Source organism: Musca autumnalis, unplaced genomic scaffold (genome assembly GCF_047663935.1).
Source record: "Musca autumnalis isolate F117 unplaced genomic scaffold, ASM4766393v1 scaffold_1, whole genome shotgun sequence".
Classification (NCBI taxonomy): domain Eukaryota; kingdom Metazoa; phylum Arthropoda; class Insecta; order Diptera; family Muscidae; genus Musca; species Musca autumnalis.
This window is the reverse complement of record NW_027411644.1, coordinates 65,431,571-65,458,197: the sequence shown is the minus strand read 5'-3', so window position 1 is coordinate 65,458,197 and position 26,627 is coordinate 65,431,571. Positions and strand designations below refer to the sequence as shown.

General features: G+C 36.5%; 1 protein-coding gene across 3 annotated transcripts in view; it reads left to right on the top strand.

The window, feature by feature from the left end:
• Nucleotides 1-26,627, top strand: part of msi (RNA-binding protein musashi) — a 576,326-nt gene that overhangs the window by 35,709 nt on the left and 513,990 nt on the right. The gene's annotated exons all lie outside the window — the stretch shown is intronic.

Below are 26,627 nucleotides of genomic sequence, written 5' to 3'. Positions count from 1 at the left end.
AATCGTCCAATGGCTATTATCTCTGGCAGTTGTAGAGACAGAAGCCTTCACATTGCAGTGGACGACGCCCGTCCCAGTGGCGGTAGCATAAACGTCAACAGTTGCGATAAAAATTGTGTTTTTGTATTTATTCTTTTTCTTTTATTTGCTTTTAACTTTATTTCTAATTAATTTTCGTAGTTGTTGCTTTGTGTGTTTTTATTTGTATAAAAGTTGCTTATTAGGTAACTTTAAATGGGAATTCACAAAAAAAAAAAATCAAATCAAATTGGGTGTATAAATATCTGGACGTTAAATAGATATTGAAAGAAAGGTAATTAATTAGAGGCCATGATTGATAAGCTGCGGAGGTGAAGATATTTCGTTGTAATCGTGAATTTTATGGATTTAAATTGAACCCCAGGCGAATGTTTATAAATTCAAATGTATTCAGAAGTACGGCGAGCATGACTTAAGTCAACGGGTCATATCAATGTGACTTCAAACATTGACCATATCTTGAATTTATGGCGAGTTTTGGAGGAGTTTCTGTAGAAGAAGACACTATAAAAATGCGTTGTATCGGTGACACAAAAACTGAATGCAAAAGATCAATTGAAGACAAGAAATTTTACTTCGAGATCAGTTGAAATGATTTCATGGTCTTTCCATATCAGTTTAAAGCACAACAATCATGTGAATGCATTAAATGGTCCTTCGAGATCAGTTGAAGTTACTAAATGGTGCTTCGACATCAATTGAAGGCACAAAATGGTCCATTACAATCAAGCGAATGCATAAAATGGTCCTTCGAGATCAGTTGAAATTTATAAATGGTCCTTCAGCGTCAGTTAAAGGCACAAAATGGTACATTGTAATCAAGTGAATGGATAAAATGGTCCTTCGACATCAGCTGAAATTACTAAATGGTCCACTACAATCAAGTGAATGCAAAGAATGGTCCTTCGAGATCAGTTGAAATTACTAAATGGTCCTTCGACATCAGTTAAAGGTACAAAATGGTCCACTACAATCAAGTGAGCGCATAAAATGGTCCTTCGAGATCAGTTGAAATTACTAAATGGTCCTTCGACATCAGTTGAGGAAAAATATGGCCCAATTCAACCAAATGAATGCATAAAATGTTCCTTCCAGATCAGTTGAAATTACTAAATTGACCTTCGACATCAGTTGAAGGCACAAAATGGTCCATTACAACCAAGTGAATGCATAGAATGGTCCTTCGACATCAGTTGAAGCCACAAAATGGTCCATTAAAATCAAGTGAATGCATAGAATGGTCCTTCGAGATCAGTTGAAGCTACTAAATGGTCCTTCGATAGCAGTTGAAGCCACAAAATGGTTTATTGGAATCAAGTGAATGCATAGAATGGTCCTTCGAGATCAGTTGAAATTACTAAATGAACTTTCGACATCAGCTGTAGGCACAAAATGGTTCACTACAATCAAGTGGATGCATAAAATGGTCCTTCGAGAGCAGTTGCAATTTCTAAATGGTCCTTCGAAACAGTTAAAGGCACAAACTGATCCAGTACAATAAAGTGAATGCATAAGATGGCCCTTCGAGATCAGTTGAAATTACTAAATGGTCCTTCGACATCAGCTGAAGGAACAGAATGGTCCATTACAATCATTGTCATGCATAAAATGGTCCTTCGAGAGCAGTTGAAATTACTAAATGGTCCTTCGACAATAGTTAAAGGCACAAAATGGTCCACTACAATCATGTGAATGCATAAAATGGTCCTTCGAGAGCAGCTGAAATTACCAAATGGACCTTCGACATCAGTTAAAGGCATAAAATGGTCCACTACAATCAATTGAATGCAAAGAATGGTCCTTCGAGATCAGTTGAAATTACTAAATGTTCCTTCGACATCAGTTGAAGGCAAGAATGGTCCATTACAATCATGTGAATGCATAAAATGGTCCTTCGAGAGCAGTTGAAATTACTAAATGGACCTTCGACATCAGTTAAAGGCATAAAATGGTCCACTACAACCAAGTGAATGCATAAAATGGTCCTTCAAGACCAGTTGAAATTGCTAAATGGTCCTTCGGCATCAGTTGAAGGCACAGAATGGTCCATTACAATCATGTGAAAGAATAAAGTGGTCCTTCGAGATCAGTTGAAATTACTAAATGGTCCTCCGACATCAGTTAAATGCACAGAATGGTCCATTACAATCATGTGAATGAATAAAATGGTCCTTCGAGATCAGTTGAAATTACTAAATGGTCCTCCGACATCAGTTAAATGCACAGAATGGTCCATTACAATCATGTGAATGAATAAAATGGTCCTTCGAGATCAGTTGAAATTACTAAATGGTCCTCCGACATCAGTTAAATGCACAGAATGGTCCATTACAATCATGTGAATGAATAAAATGGTCCTTCGAGATCAGTTGAAATTACTGAATGGTCCTTTGACTCAATTGAAGGCACAGAATGGTCGATTACAATCATGTGAATGCATAAAATGGTCCTTGGAGATCAGTTGAAATTACTAAATTGTCCGTCGATATCGGTTGGAGACACAATACAGTTCTGCTAATCAATTGAAAATGCAAAATGGTCCTTCGGGATTAGTTAAAGTTACTAAATGGGCCTTCGACATGAGTATAATGCAAAAAATTTCCCACTTTATTCAAGTTAATGCATGGAATGGTCCTTCGAGATCAGTTGAAGCTACTAAATGGTCCTTCGGCATCAGTTGAAGGCACAAAATGGCCCACTAATATCAAGTGGATGCCCTAAATGGTTCTTCGACATCAACTGAAGACACAGAACCCTTCTGCGGGATAAATTGAAGACACAAAATGATCATTCGAGATTAGTTGAAATTACTAAATGGTCCTTCAACAGCAGTTGAAGACACAAAATGACCCATTACGATGAAGTGAATGCCCTAAATGGTCCTTTGACATCAATTGGTGACACAAAACGGTTCTGCGAGATAAATTAAAGACGCAAGATGGTCCTTCGATATCAGTTGAAATTACTAAATGGTCCTTCGACATCAATTGAAGGATCAAAATGGTGCATTACTATCAAGTGAATTCATATAATGGTCCTTCGAGATCAGTTGAAGTGACAAAATGGTCCTTCGACATCAATTGAATACACAAAAGTCTTCTGCGAAAAAAGTTAAAGATACAAAATGCTCCCTCGAGATCAATTGAAATTACTAAATGGTCCTTCGATATCAGGGTCATCAGAAATGCACAAAATTGTCCTTCGACATCAATTGAAGACACAAAACGGTCCTCCGAGATCAATTGAAGGCGCAATATGGTCCTTCCCAAAAATTTGAAATTACAATACGGTCATTCGACATCAGCTGAAGCTACAAAATGGCCAAATACGATCAAGGGAATGCATAAAATGAAAACGATTCTGCGGGATCAATTGAAGACACAAAATGGTCCTTCGATATCAGTTGAAATTACTAAATGGTCCTTCGATATTAGTCATAGGGGCAAAATGGTCCATTACTATTAAGTGAATGTACAAAATGGTCCTTCGAGATCTGTTGAAGACACAAAATGGCCCATTACGAACAAAATGGCCCTTCGGCATTAATTGAAGACACACAACGGTTTTGCGAGATCAATTGAGGAAGCAAAATGGTCCTTCGAGATCTATTAAAATGACTAAATGGTCCTTCGACATCAGTTGAAGGCATAAAGTATGGCCTTTACTATCAAGTAAATGCACAAAACGGTCTTTCCAGATCAATTGAAGACCCAAGATGGCCATTCGAGATCCAGATATTGTGCAGAATGATCCATCGAGATCAGATACAAATGCTTATGAAATCATTTCTATGCTACCTTTCTGGTTCTAAGCTACCTTTCTCGATATCCCTTCTCTGCGTGTACGTTTCTGAATCTGAAAAGTTGTTCGTTTTTATCTTTTTCCCATCTTTTAAGCTCTGCTTAAAATATTCATCATAACCTTATTTCCTTCAATTTTCCCTTCCATGTCTGAATGATATATAATATGCAACATATTTATTTCATTAAAAAGCAGAGAATGCAAAGAAGTAATAAAGAACAAGCCAAAGATAACAAACGATACAAACCGTATGTCTTTTACAAAAGAATATGTTTTGTTATTTTTTATTTTGCCATTTACTCTTTGATATACATATGTATGTGTATATGTATGTATATCTTTATGTAAGTGTATGCTTGGCGTTACATATACACTCACGTGTTACAAGTAGAAGTATGTCTTGCTGTAAATCAAGTCAGTGATTTGTAAAGAAGTGCATTTAGTTTCAAGAGCAACCACTTCAATCAACAACATGCAGCCATTTATAAGTGTATGTAAGTACGAATTCAGGAAAAAGAGAGACGGGTGGTATCAACTTAAATATATTTATGTATATATAGCGACAGAGATATGGGGGACAGGCATATATTTATGGCGGTTGCCATAACTTCTAAGGCTTGGATAACCCTTTCTGTTGGATAATTTTGCCCAAAGGTGTCAACATCGTAATTGTGTTACCAATTTGGGTCGTAAGGAATAGATTGTTTTTTATGAACATGACCATATGGCAACAAAATATATGTAATTGGTCCTTCGAGAGGAGGCAGAACGCTTTACATAACACTGAAATGGTTCTTCCAGAGAAGTCTTGGCAATGCTAACGTCATACAACTCACGTTAGGACATTTTATTGGATTTTATTAAGAATTCTAAAGATCTTTCATGTAATCATACGGAACCATTATATTAGAGGTTTATTATGAGGAATACTCTGTTAATAACTTTTATAAACCATATATGCTTCTATATAATCAAATATATGATACGTTGAGATAACTTCGAGGATATTGATGTATCATTTTGAGGACACAATGGTACTTCGAGATCAGCTTAAGGCACAAAATTTTACTTCGAAATCAGTTGAAGGTACAAAATTGACCACTCGAGGTTAATTGAAATTAAATCGTCCTTCGAAATCAGTTGAAGGTACAAAATTGACCACTCGAGGTTAATTGAAATTAAATCGTCCTTCGAAATCAATTAAAGGGGCAAAATGGGCCTCCACCGACACCAAGTGGTCCTGCGAGGTCAGCTAAAGGACAAAATGTTTTTCAAAAATAAAAGTTCTCTTCTTCTTCTCTGAATGTTTTCTGTACAGGTACAAGCCTTACTAAAGGTCTTTTATACTGTTAGAAGGCTTTGTGTAAAGACATAAACCCTTCTGATACCCTTTTAAACAACTTAAATCTCTCGGAGGCATTCTATGCATTAAAAACACATTTAATGCCGATAGAAGGTCATTTGAAAGCCTCTATACGAGAGAAGGCATATAGAAGCGCTTCTAAAGGTCTTCTTTAAAAATAAAAGCCTTATACAGGTTTCTATCCAGTTAAACTCTACTTTGTAAGACTTCCATAGATATGGAAAACCTTCTGAAGATTTTCTATAAAGATAGAAGTCTTCTGACGACCTTCTTTACAGTTAGAAGACCATCTGTTACGATATTAGCTTCCTGGGGGCCTTCCATACTGATAGAGACAATTTCTATACATATATAATCCCTTCTGAAATATGTATATATTGTTGCAACATCCATATGTGTTGTGGCAGACGTCAAGTAAAGCTTTCTACAGGTCTTATATACAGACAGAAGTCCTTCCATTCACAATGAAACGTATTGAAGTCGTTCTGAAAGTCGCGCTTGGGGTCTTCTATCAAATAGAAAACCTTCTGAAACCTATCTATTCAAATGGAAGGTCTTTCATAACAACTTTCTATACAGGAGATGGATCTCTAAAGGTTTCCTACAGCGATAGACGTCCTCGTAAGAGCTTTTATACAGACGACAGTCAATCTTAAGGTCTTCCATACAAATATAAGTCTTTCTATTCAAGTGGATGCCTTACACAACGGCCTTCTATACAGTAGAAGAACCTTTGAAGGCTTTCTTTAGCGATATAAGCGCTTCGTAAGATCTTTTGTGCAGATAAATGTCCATATTGAGGACTTAGATACCAATGTATATCCTTCTGATAGATACAGAAGACTTCTGAAAACAATATTTACCAATGAAAGTCCTTCTGAAGATCTTCTAAAAAAATTATAAGTTCTCTATATAGTTGGACGGGATTCTTTACTGATAGAAGTGCTTCCAGTTGTACTCTATACCGACAGAAGACCTTCTGAGAACTTTTATACTCATTTAGGCTCTTATGAAACCTAGAAAAGCCTCTACCTGTGCAAATAGAAGCCTTTCTAATGGCCTACTTTAATAATAGGAGCTATTGTAGGGGTTTGATATAAAATATAAGCCCACAGAAGGTCTCCTATACTGATATAAGCCCTTCCGAAGGTATTCTTTCCTGCCAGAATCCCATCAAAGGTCTTCTATACTGATTGAAGCCCTAGTGAAGGCCTTCCATGGGGATGGAATGTTTTCTGAAGGCTTGCAATGAGATAGAAACTCTTCTGATGACATTATCGTGCTTAAGGAGCCCTCCTGATATCTCTTATGCCGGTACGAGCTCTTCTGAAACTATTCTATACTACCAAGAGCTCCTTTGACGGCTTCATTACCGATTGATACCCTTCTGAATGGATTCTACACTAACCGAAACCATTCATAGGTCTTTTATACTAATTCAAGCTCTTCTGGTGGCTTCCGGTACAGATAGAAGCGCTTCTGAAGGCTGACAGCAGCCCATCTGATGTATTTATACTGATTGAAGGCTTGGTGTAGGTCTTCTATATAAATAGAGAGTCTTCTATAAAAATAGAAACCTTTGTTGCGACTTGTAATGAAATATAATCCTTTGGAAGACTTCCTGAATGTATTCATTATTGACAGAAACATATCTGATATCTTCTGTAAAGATAGAAGCCGTTCTGAAGGCTTGCCATCAAATATAAGCTATGCTGTACTGAGAGTAGTTCTTCTTAGGTCTGCTAGAAACTTTTCTGAGGGTATTCTTTACTATTCTGAGGTCTTTTTTAGTGATTAGAGCCCTTCGAAAAGGGTTCTATACTAATATAAGCACTTCTGAAATCTTATATATTAATAGAAGCCCTTCTGAGGTCTTCTATACTGATTGAAGATCTTCTAAAGATATTCTGTACAGATAGAAGCGTTTCTATGCGTCTTCTCTAAAGATAGAAACCCTTCAGAATGCTTCTAAAAGCATTCTACACTCTTAGTGGGCCTATTAAAATGATAGATTCCTTTCTGAAGGAGTTTTAGAAGTCTGATAGAAGTCCTTCCACACTGAAAGAAGGCCTTATGATAACTTATATATCGATTTAATCCCTTTAAATGCTTCTGAGAACTGTATATAAACAGTTAGAAGACTTTCTATAAATTTGGAAGCTTTTCTAAAAGGTTTTAATCACACGAGAGCCCTTCTGGAGGTTCTGTGTGCAGATAGAAGACTCTCTGAAATCAATGGTAGGTTCTTATTGGTACTTTGAGATCAATTAAACACATAAAATGGTCCTTCGAGATCAGCTGAAAGCGGAATGTTCCTCTGAAATCAGCTGCAGGCACAATATGGCGCTTCGTGAACATTGAAGCCGCGCCAAGAGCAATAAATGTCAGTAAATGATCCCTCGAGACCAATTGAAGCCTCAAAGTGGTCCTTCGAGATCAATTGATAGCACCAAACGGTCTTCCGAGGTCAATTGAACGCACTAAATGGTCCTTCGAGATCAACTGAAGGCAGTACATCGTCCTTCGAGATCAATTGAAGGCAGTAAATCGTCCTTCGATATCAATTGAAGCTACAAAATGGTTCTTTGGTCCTTCCAGATCAGCTGAAAGCGAAGTGGTTGTCCGAAATCAGCTGAAGGCATAATATGGCGCTTCCTGAACATAGAAACCGCGCCAAGATCAATTGATGTCAGTAAATGATGCTTCGAGACCAAGTAAAGCCTCAAAATGGTCCTTCGACATCAATTGACAGCACCAAACGGTCTTCCGAGGTCAATTGAACGCACTAAATGGTCCTTCGAGATCAATTGAAGGCAGTACATCGTCCTTCGAGATCAATTGAAGCAGTACATCGTCCTTCGATATCAATTGAAGCTACAAAATGGTTCTTTTGGATCAGTCGAAGGCACTAAATGGTCCTTCGAGATCAGTTGGAGCTAAAATGGTTCTTTGAATTCAATTGATGGCACAAAATTGTTCTTCGAGATCAGATGAAGCCACAAAATGGTCCTTCAAAATCAATTGAAGGGAGTAAATGGTCATTCAAGATGAACTAAATGGTCCTTCGGTATCAGTTGAAGCCATAAAATTGTTTTCAAGACCAATTGAAGACCCAAAATGATACTGTGCATTCAATTGATGATACAAACTGGTCCTTCGAGATCAGTTGAAGCCACAAAATGCTTCTCTGGGATCCGGCGAAGGCACTATAAGGTTATTTGAGATCAGTTGAAAACACAAATTTGTTTTCAAGACTAATTGAGAGCCGAAATGAAGGTCTAATGAATTTCATTGATGCCGAAAAACTCATTCGAGACCCATTGAAGGTAGTGAATGGTCCTTCAAAATAAATTGTGGCACTAAATGGTCCTTCGAGATCAGTTGAAACCACAAAATAGTTTTCAAGACTAATTGAAGTCCCAAAATGATCCTGTGAATTCAATTGATGGTACAAACTGGTCCTTCGAGATTAGTTGAAGCCACAAAATGTTTTTCTGGGATCAGTCGAAGGCACTATAAGGTTCTTTGGGATCATTTAAAACCACGAAATTGTTTTCAAGACTAATTGAGAGCCGATGTGAAGGTCCCATGAATTTCATTGATGGCAAAAAATGGTCCTTCGAGACCCATTGAAGGAAGTGGATGGTCCTTAGAGATATGTTGAACCCAAAAAATTGTTTTCTAGACCAATTAAAGGCGCAAAAAGATCCAATGAATTCAATTGATGGTACAAAATGGTCATTCGAGATCAGTTGAAGCCACAAAATTCTTTTTTGCGTTCAGTCGAAGACAGTAGAAGGTTCTTTGAGATCAGTTAAAGCCACAAAATTGTTTTCAAGACTAGTTGAGCGCCGAAATTAAGGTCCTATGAATTTCATAAATGTCAAAAAGTGGTCCTTCGAGACCCATTGAAGGCAGTGAATGGCCCTTCAAATCAATAGAGGCACTAAATGGTCCTTCGAGATAAGTTGAACCCACAAAATGGTTTTCAAGACTAATTGAGAGCCAAATGAAGGTCCCGTGAATTCAATTGATGGCACTAAATGGTCCTTCGAGATCAATTGAAGGCACTAAATGGTCCTTCGAGATCAGTTGAAACCAATAAATAGATCTTCAAGATCAATGGAGAGCCAAATGAAGGTACTAAAAGGTCGTTCGAGATCAATGGAACCCACTAAATGGTCTTTCGAGATCAGTTGAAATAAAAAAAAGATCTTCAAGATCAATTGAGATCCAAAGTGGACCTGTGAATTCAATTGATTGTGAAAAATGGTCCTTCGAGATCTGTTGAAGTCACAAAACGGTTATTCAAGATTAATTGTGGGCTAAGAGTTGTCCTTTGAATTCGATTGATGGAACAAAGTGGTTCTTCGAGATCAGTTGAAGTCCCAAAATGACGCTGTGAATTCAATTGATGGTACAAAATGGTCCTTCGAGATCAGTTGAAGCCACAAACTGCTTTTCTGGGATCAGTCGAAGGCACTATAAGGTTCTTTGAGATAAGTTGAAGCCACAAAATTGTTTTCAAGACCAATTGAGGGCCTAAATGATCCTGTGAATTCAATTGATGGTACAAAATGGACCTTCCAGATTATTTGAAGCCACAAAACGCCTATTCAAGATTAATTGAGGGTCCGGAGTGGTCCTTTGACTTCGATTGATGGAACAAAGTGGTTCTTCGGATTCAGTTGAATTGACAAAAGGTTTTTTTCAAAATCAATTGAGGGCCACAATCAATTTCAAAGGAGCATTTTGTAGATTCAAGATGCTCCTCTGGCATCAGCCGTATAGACAAAATGGTCAATTGAAGGAACTAAGTGGTTCCTCAAGATCAATTCAGAGCTACAAAATGGTCGTTCGAGATCATTGAAGCTGCAAAATGGTTCTTCACGATCAATTTAAAGCCCAGAATCGCCCTTTTCATTGAATTGATTCCACAAAATTTGCCTTCGAAATTATTGGAGGCCACAAAAATGGTTTTTCGACATTAAGTGGTCATTCGAGATCAGTTCAAGCCACAAAATGGTCCTTCGATGTCGATATTGAAAGCACAAAATCTTCCTTTGGGATAATCTACATCAGTCTATTTTTTAATTATTATGCAACATCATCTATTTAGAAAATTTGTATGTGTGTTTCATCTACTTTAACATTTTTATTGCCTTCTTTACAACTTAAAAATGGCAACCCTATTTCCATACCCTTTCAGTGGTTGTTGGCGTTGCTTCTGAAAGAAATAAAAAAAATAAACTTTACATAATTTCAAGTGAATTCAAGTGGTGCCAATGGAGCTGGAACAATAATTCTACAGAACGAACACAAATGTCTCGCTCTAAGATTCCAACGAATTTGTTGAACTTCAGACTGGGTTTTACTTATCAGCAGCAGAAAACAAACAAAAAATTACAATAACAACAAAAACAAAATTATATGATTTTTTCTTTTATCAAAACAACACGGAGAACAACTCTGAGTATTTCATCAGTAACACACAGAGAATGTTAATTTTTTTAGAATCAACTTCCTGTTTTTTTGTCAAAGTCCAAGTACTGGATGGAATTTCTTTTGTCATATATTTATAACTGTGTCGGGGTATGATATGGCGGCGGTTGCATGGCATGGATTTTTAGCCTTGAACCATAAATTTTAACGAATGAAAAAATAAAACAAACCAACCAACAACAGCAGCGGCAAAACACTTATATAAGTTTATTAAACTTGTCCGTCATCCAATGATGATTCTCCGCAAATCGATGTGATGTGTTGTGCGGTGTATTCGGTGAACAACAATTTCCCAAAAATTTACCTGTTGTATGTTGGATTCACAGAAAAAAATAGTGGCCGCGTCATGACATGCACTCAGGTAAACCCAAATCATGGCTTTTACTCCCACCTTTCCTCTCACACTGCATTTTATGATTTTTTTTTGTGGCCATTTCGCACTAAATTCAGCGTACCCTTCAATAACAACATAGCTATTGTGTTGCTGTTATTGCCATGGGTCCATCGTCGTTATTATGCTTGGAGAAAAACAGGAAGTCAGTTTGCTATTGTAACCACATTCGTTTTGCAAAAACAACGAAGATATGTAGATGTGTGCATCATGTTTTGTTTGGCAGTCAAATCATCACACACCGGCACACACATACACATTTGTACCTACCTGGGGAGAATGTGAGCCCTAAACATTACTCATGTTCTCGTCATGTCATGCCAGCCAGCCAGCCTGCCTGCCAGACAGCCATCCTATGTCATGCTCCAGTCGTCCACAACCACAAAAGAATTACAATGGCTTCAAATGTGCTTCGGGAGTTTTTGGTTTTTCGCTGTTTCTCACTTAAACTTCAATTGGAAACATTAACAAGCTTTGTAAACTCCTTTTGGGGTTTACCCAGAAAACCAAACGGACAAAGTTCGGAGCGACTTTTGGATGCGAGATCAATTAAAGGCACAAAATGGTCTTTCAAAAGCAGTTGAAGACACAGAATTTGTCTGGCGATTTCAATTAAAGACAAAAATGGTCCTTCGAAATAAACTAAAGACGCTAAATGGCCCTTCGGAATCAACTGAGGTCTAAAAATCACTTCTCGATGACGTTTTACCGGTAACAATCCTTCGAGATCAATTAGAGGCGCAAACCTAGTCCCTCGATAACAATAATCGCACAAATAGTCCCTCGAGATCAAATAAAGACCCAACATGGTCCTTCCAGATAAACTAAAGACACTAAATGGTCGTTCGGTATCAACTAATCTAACACTCAATTCTTCGACAAAAGTTTTGCCGGTATCAATCTTTCGAGATGAATTTAGGACACAATGTGATCTTGAAGATCATTTATTGGCACAAAATGGTCCTTCAAAATCAATTGAAGTTACAAAATTGTCTTTCGATATCAAATAAATTCACAAAAGGGTCCTTTGAGATCAGATGAAGACTCAAAATGGCCCTTCGAGGTAAACTAAAGGCAGCAAATTGTCCTTTGGAATCAACAAAAGTATAAAAATTAATCCTTCGATTAAGGTTTGCCGAAATCAGTCATTCGAGATCAATTTAAGGCATTAAATGGTTCCTTAAAATCAAATCGAGACTCAAAATGGTCCTTCCAGATAAACTAAAGGTACAAAATAGCCTTCAAACTCAGTTGAAGCCAGAAAATTATCTTTCGAGATAAATTAAATGCATAAAATGCTCCTTTGAGATCAAGTGAAGTCTAAAAATTAAGGCACAAAATGGTCCTTCGAGATCAAATGAAGACTCAAAATGGTCCTTCGAGATAAACTAAAGACACTAAATAGTCCTCCGGGATAAACTGAAGTCTAAAAATAAATTCTTCGATGATGTTTTGCCGGTATCAATCCTTCCACGCCAATTTGAGGCACAATCTGATTTTGAGGTAAGTTGGAGGCATAAGATGGCTCTTGAAAATCAGTTGTAGTCACAAAATTGCCTTCTTCGATGATGTTTTGCCGGTATCAATCCTTCGCAATCAATTTAACGCTCACTCTGCCCTTCCAGATCATTTAGAGGTGCAAAATGGTCCTTCAAGATCACTTGAAGTCACAAAATTGTCTTACGATATCAATTAAAGGCACAAAATGGTCCTTCGAGATCAAATGAAGACTCAAAATGGTCCTTCGAGATAAACTAAAGACACTAAATGGTCCTCCGGAATCAACTGAAGTCTAATAATCAATTCTTCGATTATGTTTTGCCGGTATCTATCCTTCGAAATAAATTTAACGCACAGTATGGTCTTCCAGATCATTTAGAGGCCCAAAATGGTCCATCAAAATCACTTGAAGTCACAAAATTGTCTTTCGATATGCATTAAAGGCACAAAATGGTACTTTGAGATCAAATGAAGACTCAAAATGGTCCTTCGAGATAAACTAAAGACACTAAATGGCCCTCGGGGATCAACTGAAGTCTCAAGTCTCAAAATCAATTCTTCGATGATGTTTTGCCTGTATCAATCCTTCGAAATCAATTTAACCCACAATCTGTTCTTCCAGATCATTTAGAAGCACAAAATGGTCCATCAAAATCACTTGAAGTCACAAAATTGTCTTTCGATATCAATTAAAGGCACAAAATGGTCCTTCGAAATCAAATGAAGACTCAAAATGGTCCTTCGAGATAAACTAAAGACACTAAATGGTCCTTCCACATCAACAGAAGTCTAATAATTAATTCTCCGATGATGTTTTGCCGGTATCAATCCTTCGAAATCGATTTAACTCACGCTCTGGTCTTCCAGATAATTTAGAGGCACAAAATGGTCCACCAAAATCACTTGAAGTCAGAAAATTGTCTTTCGATATTAATTAAAGGCACAAAATGGTCCTTCGAGATAAAATGAAGACTCAAAATGGTCTTTCGAGATAAACTAAAGACACAAAATGTCCTTCCCCATTAACTGAAGTCTAAAAATCAATTCTTCGATAATGTTTTGCCGGTATCAATCCTTCGAAATCGATTTAACTCACGCTCTGGTCTTCCAGATAATTTAGAGGCACAAAATGGTCCATCAAAATCACTTTAAGTCACAAAATTGTCTTTCGATATCAATTAAAGGCGCAGAATGGTCCTTCGAGATCAAATGAAGACTCAAAATGGTCCTTCGAGATAAACTAAAGCGACTAAATGGTCCTGCGGGATCAACTGAAGTCTAAAAATCAATTCTTCAATGATGTTTTGCCGGTATCAATCCTTCGAAATCAATTTAACGCACACTATGGTCTTTCAGACCATTTAGATGCACAAAATGGTCCATAAAAATCACTTGAAGTCACGAAATTGTTTTTCGATATCAATTAAAGGCACAAAATGGTCCTTCGAGATCAAATGAAGACTCAAAATGGTCCTTCGAGATAAACTAAAGACACTAAATGGTCCTCCGGGATCAACTGAAGTCTAAAAATCAATTCTTCGATGATGTTTTGCAGGTATCAATCCTTCGAAATCAATTTAACGCACACTATTGTCTTTCAGACCATTTAGAGGCACAAAATGGTCCATCAAAATCACTTCAAGTCACAAAATTGTCTTTCGATATCAATTAAAGGCACCAAATGGTCCTTCGAGATCAAATGAAGACTCAAAATGGTCCTTCGAGATAAACTAAAGACAATAAATGGTCCTCGGGGATCAACTGGAGTCTAAAAAACAAGTTCTTCATTGATGTGTTGCCGGTATCAATCCTTCGAAATCAATTTAACGCACACTATGGTCTTTCAGACCATTTAGAGGCACAATATGGTCCATCAAAATCACTTCAAGTCACAAAATTGTCTTTCGATATCAATTAAAGGCACTAAATGGTCCTTCGAGATCAAATGAAGACTCAAAATGGTCCTTCGAGATAAACTAAAGACACTAAATGGTCCTCGGGGATCAACTGAAGTCTAAAAATCAATTCTTCAATGATGTTTTACCGGTATCAATCCTTCGAAACCAAATGGAGACTCAAAATGGTCCTTCGAGATAAACTAAAGACATTAAATGGTCCTCCGGTATTAACTGAAGTCTAAGAATCAATTCTTCGATGATGTTTTGCCGGTATCAACTCTTCCACATCACTTTGAGGCACAATCTGATCTTCAGGTCAGTTGGTGGCATAAGATGCTCCTTGAAAATCAGTAGTAGTTACAAAATTGCCTTCTTCGATGATGTTTTGACGGTATCAATCCTTCGAAATCAACTTAAGGCACACTCTGGTCTTCCAGATCATTTAAAGGCACCAAATGGTCCATCAAAACCACTTGAAGTCACAAAATTATCTTTCAATATTATTTAAAGGCACAAAGTGGTCCTTCGAGATCAAATGGAGACTCAAAATGGTCCTTCGAGATTAACTAAAGACACTAAATGGCCCTCCGGGATCAACTGTAGTTAAAAAATTAAATTTTCGATAATGTTTTGCCGGTATCAAACCTTCTAGAACAATTTAGAGTATAATTTGGACTTCGGGATCACTTAGAGACACAAAATGGCCCTTCGAAATCAGTTAAAGTCACAAAATTGCCTTTCCCCAACAACTGAAGGTACAAGTCTAAAAATCAATTCTTCGATAATGTTTTGCCGGTATCAATCCTTCGAAATCGATTTAACTCACGCTCTGGTCTTCCAGATAATTTAGAGGCACAAAATGGTCCATCAAAATCACTTTAAGTCACAAAATTGTCTTTCGATATCAATTAAAGGCGCAGAATGGTCCTTCGAGATCAAATGAAGACTCAAAATGGTTCTTCGAGATAAACTAAAGCGACTAAATGGTCCTGCGGGATCAACTGAAGTCTAAAAATCAATTCTTCAATGATGTTTTGCCGGTATCAATCCTTCGAAATCAATTTAACGCACACTATGGTCTTTCAGACCATTTAGAGGCACAAAATGGTCCATAAAAATCACTTGAAGTCACGAAATTGTCTTTCGATATCAATTAAAGGCACAAAATGGTCCTTCGAGATCAAATGAAGACTCAAAATGGTCCTTCGAGATAAACTAAAGACACTAAATGGTCCTCCGGGATCAACTGAAGTCTAAAAATCAATTCTTCGATGATGTTTTTTTTGCCGGTATCAATCCTTCGAAATCATTTTAACGCACACTATTGTCTTTCAGACCATTTAGAGGCACAAAATGGTCCATCAAAATCACTTCAAGTCACAAAATTGTCTTTCGATATCAATTAAAGGCACCAAATGGTCCTTCGAGATCAAATGAAGACTCAAAATGGTCCTTCGAGATAAACTAAAGACACTAAATGGTCCTCGGGGATCAACTGGAGTCTAAAAAACAAGTTCTTCATTGATGTGTTGCCGGTATCAATCCTTCGAAATCACTATGGTCTTCCAGATCATTTAGAGGCACAAAATGGTCCATAAAAATCACTTGAAGTCACGAAATTGTCTTTCGATATCAATTAAAGGCACAAAATGGTCCTTCGAGATCAAATGAAGACTCAAAATGGTCCTTCGAGATAAACTAAAGCGACTAAATGGTCCTCCGGGATCAACTGAAGTCTAAAAATCAATTCTTCGATGATGTTTTGCCGGTATCAATCCTTCGAAATCAAATGGAGACTCAAAATGGTCCTTCGAGATAAACTAAAGACACTGAATGGTCCTCCGGTATAAACTGAAGTCTAAAAATCAATTTTTCGATGATTTTTTGCCGGGATCAACTCTTCCACATCACTTTGAGGCACAATCTGATCTTCAGGTCAGTTTGAGGCATAAGATGCTCCTTGAAAATCAGTAGTAGTTACAAAATTGCCTTCTTCGATGATGTTTTGACGGTATCAATCCTTCGAAATCAACTTAAGGCACACTTTGGTCTTCCAGATCATTTAAAGGCACCAAATGGTCCATCAAAACCACTTGAAGTCACAAAATTGTCTTTCAATATTATTTAAAGGCACAAAGTGGTCCTTCGAGATCAAATGGAGACTCAAAATGGTCCTTCGAGATTAACTAAAGACACTAAATGGCCCTCCGGGATCAACTGTAGTTTAAAAATTAAATTTTCGATAATGTTTTGCCGGTATCAAACCTTCTTGAACAATTTAGAGTATAATTTGGACTTCGTGATCACTTAGAGACACAAAATGGCCCTTCGAAATCAGTTTAAGTCACAAAATTGCCTTTCCCCAACAACTGAAGGTACATAATTGTCATTCGACAACAAATGAAGACTCAAAATGGTCCTTCGAGGGAAACTAAATACATTCAATGGTCTATTCTAGATCAATTTAAGGCACAATCTGATGTTTGAGATCAGCCAGAGGAACAAAATGGTCCTTCATAAGCACTTAAAGTCATACACATTTCTTTCGATATCAATTAAAGGCACAAAATGGTCCTTCGAGATTAAACGAAGACTCAAAATGGTCCTTCAGGGTCAAGTGAAGTCTAAAAATCAAATCGTCCATGATGTTTTGCCGGTATCAATACTTCGAAATCAATTTAAGGTCTTCGATATCAATTAGAGGCACAAAATGATTCCTCCAAAATCAGCTGAAGTCACAAAATTGTCTTTTAATATCAATTAAAGGCACAAAATGGTCCTTCGTGAAAAACTAAAGACAAAAAATGGTCCTTCGAGGTCAAGTGAAGTCTAAAAATCAATTCTTCGATGAAGGTTTGCCGGTATCAATCGTTTGAGATCAATTTAAGGTACAATCTGGTCTTTGAGATAAATTGAAGTCAAAAAATGTTCCTTAAAAATCAGTTGAAGTCACAAAATTGTCTTTCGGTCCAAAACGGTCCTTCGATATCAAACGAGGACTCAAAATTGTCCTTTGAGATTAACTGAAGTCTAAAAATCAATCTTTCGATGATGGTTTGCCGAAAGACATCTCGCAGAAGTTTGTCAAACACGGTGAAGAAAAAAACTCCAGACCTTGAGGATTGGATTTGAGACACTTGGTATGCTGGGTTGCTGGCTAGCCTTGCAAGATGATGCAAGCTAAACGATATATGTAAATTTTTTTCGTGGTTTTGTCAGTTATAGAGATTCATTTGTGAAGAAAACAAACAACGCATGATAACAATGTAACCGCAAGTGACATAGTTCAGGGCTTTCTAACTTCTATGAGGTGAAAGAGAGATGTTATTATTCTAAGGTAATGAAATAGGAAAAGTGTCGTCTAACCTCATGAAATATTAGATTGCGGAAATCAAAATAGAATGGTATGACTTATTTGAAATAATTTGAAAAAAAAAGGTTCTTCGATTCCGATAAACCACAGGCACTGGAGTTTACAACTCTAAATATTTATTTGAGGTGATTTTATAGAAGTCAGTTTAAGGCACGAAATGGCCCTTCGACATCAACTGAAGGCCCAAATGGGCTCTTGATGTCAATTGAAGGTACTTTTTAGTTAAATTGAGGACAAAAAAATGTTCCTTCGAGATGAATTGAAGTACAAAATGACAAAAATACTTTCTAAAGACCATCCCCAAAGATATGAAGGTACTCTTTACAGATAGAAGTCCTTTTAAAGAACACCTGTGCAGTTTAAACGCTTCCAATATTTGTATAAACCCTTCTGATGGCTTTCTAAATATTTAGAAAGTTTCCGTAGGACTTATGTACTTACATCAGCCCTTATCAAAGATTTTTATACAGATGCAAGCCCTTGCATACAGCAAGGAACGTTTTTATAGTCCTTATTTTCAAATTAAAACGGTTCTGGGGTCGTTCTATAAGACTAGAAGTCCTTCTGAAGGTTTCTATACATTATGAAGCCCTTGCGAAGACCTTCTATGGAGAGTGAACCCTTCTGAAGGTAAACAAGTAAACAATCTTCCTATGAAGATTGCAGCCTCCTGATAGCTTTCCATATTGTTGTAGGTACTTCTGAGGACGCTATATGCAAACAGAAGCCTTTTTGAATACCTTTTACACATATTGAAGGCCGTCTTAAGCATTTCAGTACAGTTAGCTTGCTCTTTAAAAATGTATAAACCCTTCTGAAGCACTTCTAAACATATGGAAACTATCTAGAGGCCCTCTATATTTTTGGAAGCCCTTCAATTCAGATTGAAGCACTTCTGAAGGCGTTCTTTACCGTCAAAAGGTCTTCATTACAGTTAGAAATCCTTGTAAATGCTTCTGAAAGCCTTCTATATACTTTGAGGGCCATTTGTAAAGATAGAAAGCCTGTCTGAACGTTTTTGTGCAGATAAAAATCCTCTTGAAGGCATTCTATACTTAATACATAAATATGTTATTATTTCTGAATTTTTTTACCAGCTAAAAGCTCTTCTGAAGGCCATCTATATAGACAAAAATTCTTCAGAAGGCATTCTATACTAACAGATGTCCTTCTGAGGTCTTCTGTACAATCAAAAGGCCATGTGTAAGGTTGTAAGCCCCTCTAAATTAATCTAGTAGCCTCTATTCATTTACAAGACCTTTTATAAATATAAAATTCTTTCTGAAATCTTTTAATAAGCTAGGAGCGCTTCTAATGGCTTCCTATACTGATAGATGCTGTCCTGAAAGCTTTCTGTGCGGGTATAAGTCTTTCTGAGATCAATTAAAGGTACTAAATCGGTCTTTGAGATAATTTGAAGGCAAAATAATGTTCTTTCGAGATTAATGAAAGCAAAAACGGGTTTTTCGAGTTTGCAGAAGGCACAAAATATTCCGTTAAGATCAGCTGGACGCACAAAATGGTCCTTCGAGTTCATTGAAGGCACAACATTTCAACATTACTTGACGAAATGGTCCTTCGGCATAAATTGAAGAAAAAATCTGTAGAGATCAATTAAAGGTACATTTTAGTCTTACAGAATCAACCAAAATACATAAATCAATCTTTGGGAATCAATTAAAGGCTCAATATGGTCCTTCGAGATCAGTTGGATGCAGAAATGGGTATTTTGAGATAAATAAAAGCCAAGATTCATCATTCGAGATCACTTGATGCCACAAAACGGCCCTGAGAATAAATTAAAGGCACAAAATCGTTCTTCGAGGCCGATTGAAGTCGCAAATGGTCCTTCGAGATCAAATTAATCATGGTCAAATATCATGATCATTTCAATTGAAGCACAAAATGGCAAAAAGGCTTTCCAAATACCTTCCACACATATATGAAGGTCTTCTAAACTTAGAGAATCCCTTTCAAAATATTCTATACAGTTGGAAGACTTTATAGTATCATGAAAATCCTCCTCAAGGCATTCTATTTATTTTGAATTATTCTGATGGCTTTATATACAGACAAAAGTTGTTATGTAAGCCTTCTTTACAGGTAGACAACTTTCAAAGTTATGCTACGAGTATAAGAAATAAGAACAAAAGCCCTTGTGAAGGTTTTATTCACAGGAGAAAACCCTCTGAAGGACTTCTATGTAAATGGAAAACCTTCGTAAGACATTTTATGTAGAGAGAAACCTTCCGAAGACCATCTTCACATTTCAAAAGCCTTCTATGAAAATATCTGCTACTGAAGTCCTTCTGAACTGATAAAAGTCCTTCTGAAGACTTCCTATACAGATAGAAGACTTTTTATATAGGTAGAAACCTTCTCTAAGCTCGTCTATAGAACTAAAAAGCTTTCTATAAAGCTATATACCCTTTTGAAGCCATTTTCAATATATAGACATTTTTTAGTGGCCTTCTATACATTTAAAAGAACTTTAATTCAGATAGAAGCCCTTCTGTTGGCCTTATATGCAGTAAGAAGGCATGCTGTAAAGACAACAATTCTCTGAAGACCTTCTATACATATGGAGATCCTTCTGAGGAGTTTGTACACAGATAGAAGCCCTTCTCAAACACATCTATATGGTTAGACGACATTAAATAATGATATAAACTCTTCTGAAGCTCTTCTAAACATATATAAACTTTTGGAAGCCTTCTGTACAAGATCGTCAATTGAGATATAAGCCTTTCTGATGGAGTTTTATAAAGATAGAAGCCTTTCTGACGGGTTTTAATCAGATAAAAGCCATTCTAAAGCAGTTCTGAGGTCTCCTATATTGATTTACACCATTCAGAAGACCTTCTATACAATCAAAAGGACTTATAAAAATATTTTAACACCGCTGAATGCTTCTGGAAGCCGCCTATATGGTTAGAAGGTCTTCTATAAGTGTAGAATCCGTTGTGAAGGCTTTTAACCAGCTAGATGTTCGTCTAAAGGCATCCTATACCGACGGAAGCCCTTCTGAAGGTATTCTATGCTGACTGATGCCCTACTAAAGGTCTTTTATAAATATTTAAACCCCTCTGAATGCTTCTGAAAGCATTTTGCATAGTTAGAAGTCCTTCTATAAATATATAATATTTTGTGAAGGTTTTTGATCAGCTAGATGTTCTTTTGGATAACTCTTTTATTGATGGAAGACCTTCTGAAGGCATTCTATGCTGACTGATGCCCTTCAGAGCTCTTCTATATTGATTGAAGCCCTTCTGTAAGGATAAATACTCCTTTGAGAAATTTTTGAAAGCCCTCTGTACAGTTACAAGCTCTTCGATAAATATAGAAGACTTTGTAAAGGCTTTTGATCAGCGGGATGTCCTTCTGAGGGCCTTCTATATTTATAGGTGGCTTCCTGAAATCAATTGAAGGTACTAAAGGGGCTTTTAAATTCGACTAAAGGCAAAAAATATTACTTCTAGAACAATTGAAGAAAAAAAGGTCTTTCTGCAAAAGAAGCTCTAATTAAAGTGGAGTCTATATGAACAAAAAAGAAGAAAAAAGGTCTTTCGAGATCAATTAATGTACATATTTGTCTTCCTGATTAATTGAAGCCATAGAATGGTCCTTCGATATCAATTGAAGTTACAAAATGGTTCACAGGGATCAATTAATGGTAGAACATCGTTCACCGGAATCAATTTATTTAGTTTATTTATTGAAAGTAGAAGATGGTCCTTCGAGATAAGTTGAAGGAGCGAAACTAAGTTTAGTGAACAGTTGAAAGCACAAAATGGGTCAGTAGCAGCCATTGAGGTCACAGATGAAAAAAATGGTCATTCGAGATCAACCGAAATTAACTGAAGGCAAGAAATATATCACAGCGATCAATTTTATCAAATGTTTCTTGGAGATAAATTGAAGGCACAAAATGATGTTTAATGAAAAATTTAAAGCACAAAATGGTCCTTCGAGGTCAATTGAAGCCACAATTGTCCACAAAAGGATCATGCATGATCGATTGAAGCCATAAAGTTTTTTATCGAGTCCAAAATAAGGCACAAGGAAATGAAGACCTTTCTGAAATAGAAATCGAATTTAATTAGAGGCACAAAATGGTGCACCGGGATCGATTTAAGGCTAAATGTTTCTTCGAGATAAATTAATGGCAAAAATGGTCCTTTGTTATTAGTTGAAGGCAAAAAAGGGTACTTTGAGGTTAGGTATAGACACAAAATTGTGTTTAGTGAACAATTGAAGGCACAAAATGGTCCTTTGAGGTCAGTAGCAGCCACAAGATGGTAATTCTGTTTCAATTGTGGTCACAGATGAAAAAATTGTCATTCGAGATCAACCGAAATTAAATGAGGGCAAGAAATAGATCACTGCATTCAATTTAAGCCCAAATGTTTCCTCGAGATAAATTGAAGGCACAAAATGGTGTTGAGTGAAAAATTTAAAGCACAAAATGGTCCTTCGAGGTAAATTGAAGCCACAATTGTCCACAAAAGATCATGCGTGATCGATTGAAACCATAAAATGGTATTTCGGGTCCAAATTAAGGTTGTTTCGTTGTTTGTTGAAGGCAGAAAAGGGGTATTTTGAGGTTAGGTAAAGACACAAAATTGTGTTTAGTGAACAATTGAAGGGACAGAATGGTCCTTCGATGCCAGTTGCAGCTCAAGATGATAATTCTACTTCAATTGAGGGCACAAATGAAAAAAAGTCACAATAAAAATAGTCATAGGTCTTTCGAGATCCATTAATGTACATATTTGTGTTTCTAGACTAATTGAAGCTATAAAATGGTCTTTCGAGTTCAATTTAAGGTCAAATCTTTCTTCGAGATAAATTGAAGGTACAAAATGGTGCTTTGTGAACCATTGAAGGCTAAAAATGGTCCTCGAGGTCAGTTAAAGCCGACGTTTATGAAATCAATTTAAATTACAAACTGGTACTTCGAAGTTAATTGAAGGTAGAAAATAACATTGTGGTCACTTTCAGCCACAACATTTTTATTACATATCAGTTGAAACCAAAAAATGGTCCTTCGACTTCAATCGAAGCCACAAAATCATCTTTCGAGACCAGATAAAGCCACGAAATGATCCTTCGAGACCAAGTGATGACACAAAATCATAGTTCGACATCAATAGAAGATACAAACTGGTCCTTTGAGATAAATTTATGGTACTAAATAATATTTCGAAATCAACCTGCAGAATGGGATACCAATTGTAGTATAAAAGGGTAGTTGAAGATCAATTTAAGGCACACAAAGGCAAAGAATTTTCCACGCTAAATTGAAGCCACATAATGTTACTTTGTCATCAATTGAGGGAACAAAATGGTCCTTCGAGTTAAGTGAAATGCCAAAATGGTCCTTCGACGTCAAGTAAAGTCACAATATGGTATTTCTAAAATTTCGGTTATAGATTTGAAGACACAAAATGTTCCCAAGATTAGCCGAAGCCACAAAATCAGTCCTTCGAGTTCAGTTGAAGACCAAAATGATCTTCGACGACAGTAAAAGCAACGAAATTGTGTTTCTAAAATTGTTGTTGGAGATTTGAAGGCTCAAAATATTCCTAAGATCAACTGAAGCCACAAGATCAATCTTTTGAAATCAATTAAGACACAAAGTGGTCCTTCGAGATAAGTTAAAGACGAAATTGGTCCTTCGATGTCAGATAAAACCACGAAATGGGAAATTAATTGAAGGTACAAATGTTACTAAGACAAACGGATGCAACAAATCCTATTTTTCGAAAACAATTAAGGTACAAAGTGGTCCTTCGAGCCAAGTGAAAGGCCAAAATGGTCCTTCGACGTCAAGTAAAGCTATGAAATTTTCTTTTTAAAATTTCAGTTTTAGATTTGAAGGCACAAAATGTTCCCAAGATCAACTGAAGCCACAAGATCAATCATTTAAAATCAATTATGGCACAAAGTGGTCCTTCGAGAAAGTTAAAAACCAAATTGGTCCTTCGATGTCAGATAAAACCACGAAATGGAAGATTAAATGAAGGTACAAATGTTACTAAAATAAACGGATGCTATAAATCCTATTTTTCGAAAACAATTATGGTACAAAAGTGGTCCTTCGAGCCAAGTGAAGGGCCAAAATGGTCCTTCGACGTCAAGAAAAGCTTCGAAATTATCTTTTTAAAATTTCAGCTCTAGATTTGAAGGCACAAAATGTTCCGAAGATTAACCGAAGCCACAAAATCAGTTTTTGGAATTCAATTAGGGCATAAAATGGTCGTTCGAGATAATTTAAAGACCAAATTGGTCCTTCGATGTCAGATAAATCCACGAAATGGGAAATTAAATGAAGTTACAAATGTTACTTAAATAAACGGATGCTATAAATCCTATTTTTCGGAAACAATTAAGGTACAAGGTGGTTCTTCGAGTAAAGTAAAGCTACGAAATAATCTTTTTAAAATTTCAGTTCTAGATTTGAAGGCACAAAATGTTCCCAAGATCAACTGAAGCCACAAAATCAGACCTTCGAAATCAATTAAGGCACAACATGGTCCTTCGATGTCAGTTAAAGCCACGGAATGGTATTTCGAAAATTTTAGTTCAGTATTAATTGAAGGCGCAAAATATTCTAAGTTTAACCGAAGCCAGGAAAATCAAATAAGACACAAAATGGTCCTTCGAGTTATGTTAAAGACCAAACTGACCAATTTTACTAAAATAAAGGGAAGCTACAAATTCAATCCTTCTAAATTAATTAAGGTAATTAAGGCCGTTCGAGATATGTCAAAGGCCGAAATGGTCGTTCGACGTCAGGACAAGCCACGAAATGGTCTTTTTAAAGTTTCAGATCTAGATTCGAAGGCACAAAATGTTCCCAAGCTCAACCGAAGTCACAAATTTCATCGTTCGAATTCCATTAAGGCACAAAATGGTCCTTTGAGATAAGTTAAAGACCAAGCTGGTCCTTTGACTTCAGATTAAGCCACGAAATTGTCTTTCGAAAATTTCAGTTCGGGATTAATTGTTACAAGATAAACGGAAGCTACAAATTCAATCCTTCTAATTTAATTAGTGTACAAAGTGGTCCTTCGAGTAAAGTAAAAGGCCAAAATGGTCTTTCGACGCCAGACAAAGCCACGAAATGGTATTTTTAAAATTTCAGTTTTAGATTTGAAGGCACAATATGTTCCCAAGATCAACCGAAGCCACAATATCAATCATTTAAAATCAATTAAGGCACAAAGTGGTCCTTCGAGATAAGTTAAAGACCAAATTGGTCCTTCGATGTCAGATAATACCACGAAATGGGAAATTAAATGAAGGTACAAATGTTACTAAAACAAACGGATGCTATAAATCCTATTTTTCGAAAACAATTAAGGTACAAATTGGTCCTTCGAGTCAAGTGAATGGCCAAAATGGTCCTTCGACATCAAGAAAAGCTAAGAAATTATCTTTCTAAAATTTCAGTTCTAGATTTTAAGGCACAGAATATTCCTAAGATCAACTGAAGCCCAATAAATCATTTGAAATTAATTAAGACAAAATTGGTCCTTCGATGTCAGATAAAGCCACGAAATAGGAAATTATATGAAGGTACAAATGTTACTAAGATAAACGGATGCAACAAATCCTATTTTTCGAAAACAATTAAGGTACAAAGTGGTCCTTCGAGTCAATTGAAAAGCCAAAATGGTCCTTCGACGTCAAGTAAAGCTAGGAAATTATGTTTTTAAAACTTCAGTTGTCGATTTGAAGGCGCAAAATGTGCCCAAGATCAACTGAAGCTACAAGATCAATCATTTAAAATCAATTATGGCCCAAAGTGGTCCTTCGAGATATGTTAAAGACCAAAGTGGTCCTTCGATGTCAGATAAAGCCACGAAATGGGAGATTAAATGAAGGTACAAATGTTACTAAAATAAAAGGATGCTTTCGAAAACAATTCTTCGAAAACTATTAAGGTACAATGTGGTCCTTCGAGTTAAGTGAGAGGCCAAAATGGGCCTTCGAAGTCAAGTAAAGCTAAGAATTTTTTTTTTAAATTTCAGCTCTAGATTTGAAGGCACAAGATCAACCGAATTTACAAGATATATCATTTAAAATCAATTAAGGCACAAAGTGGTCCTTGGAGAGAAGTTAAAGACCAAATTGGTCCTTCGATGTCAGGTAAAACCACGAAACGGAAAATTAAATGGAGGTACAAATGTAACTAAAACAAACCGATGCTTTAAATCCTATTTTTCGAAAACAATTAAGGTACAAAGTGGCCCTTCGAGTTAAGTGAAATACCAAAATGGTCCTTCGAAGCCAGATGAAGCCACGAAGTGGTCTTTTTAAATTTTCAGATCTAGGTTTGAAGCCACAAAATGTTCCCAAGATCTACCAAAGCCACGAAAGCAATCCATCGAAATTACTTAAGACACAAATGGTCAATCGAGATTAGTTAAAGACCCTTCTAGGTCTTCTTATAGAAGGCCTCTAGCTCTTCTTATAGAAGGCCTCTAGCTCTTCTTATAGAAGATTTCTAGGTCTTCTTATAGAAGACCTCTTGTAGAAGACCTCTAGGTCTTCTTATAGAATACCTCTAGCTCTTCATATAGAAGACCTCTAGGCCTTCTTATAGAAGACTTCTAGGTCTACTTATAAAAGACTTCTAAGTCTTCTTATAGAAGACCAAGAGGTCTTCCTATAGAAGACCTCTTATTGAAGATCTCTATGTCTTCTTATAGAAGACCTTTTATAGAAGACCTTTAGGTCTTCTTATGGAAGACC